This window comes from Galeopterus variegatus, unplaced genomic scaffold (genome assembly GCF_000696425.1).
Source record: "Galeopterus variegatus unplaced genomic scaffold, G_variegatus-3.0.2 Scaffold38213, whole genome shotgun sequence".
In the NCBI taxonomy this organism is placed as follows: Eukaryota; Metazoa; Chordata; class Mammalia; order Dermoptera; family Cynocephalidae; genus Galeopterus; species Galeopterus variegatus.
Window position 1 is genome coordinate 242 of NW_007764324.1, and position 538 is coordinate 779.

General features: G+C 37.2%; 1 non-coding gene across 1 annotated transcript; it reads left to right on the forward strand.

The window, feature by feature from the left end:
* The first annotated feature begins 234 nt into the window (after nucleotides 1-234).
* TRNAT-GGU lies at nucleotides 235-308 on the forward strand. Its single transcript has one exon. It is a non-coding gene; the product is annotated as a tRNA-Thr (tRNA).
* Nucleotides 309-538: the final 230 nt, after the last annotated feature.

Here is a 538-nt window from a genome sequence, read left to right on the forward strand (position 1 = left end):
TTGTGTTTTTTACAAATTGAAGGTTTGTGGCAACCCTCCATCGAGCAAGTCTATCGGTGCCATTTTTCCAACAGCATGTGCTCACTTTGTGTCTCTGTGTAACATTTTGGTAATTCTCACAATATTTCAGACTTTTTCATTATTATTATATCTGTTATGGTGATCTGTGATCACTGATCTTTGATGTTATTGCAGTACAGAAATGCACATCAAAGAGAATATGACCCCAGGGCTGGCCAGTTAGCTTAGTTGGTTAGAGCGTGGTGCTGGTAACACCAAGGTCCAAGGTTTGATCCCTGTACTGACCAACTGCAAATAAAAAAAAACCAAGATGAAACATAACCCTTATTCTGACTGTGCTTATAATGGAGACATGAACTTCAGTGTGTGACCCCATGAGCGAGATTCTTTATAATTCCATCACTCATTTAACCATGAAATACATTTGCTTGAATTGCAGTTTTTTGCTTTTCTTTTATCTCTTTCTGTTTTAATCTTACTATTTTCTTCTGCCCTACACTTCTCATTGCCTTTTTTT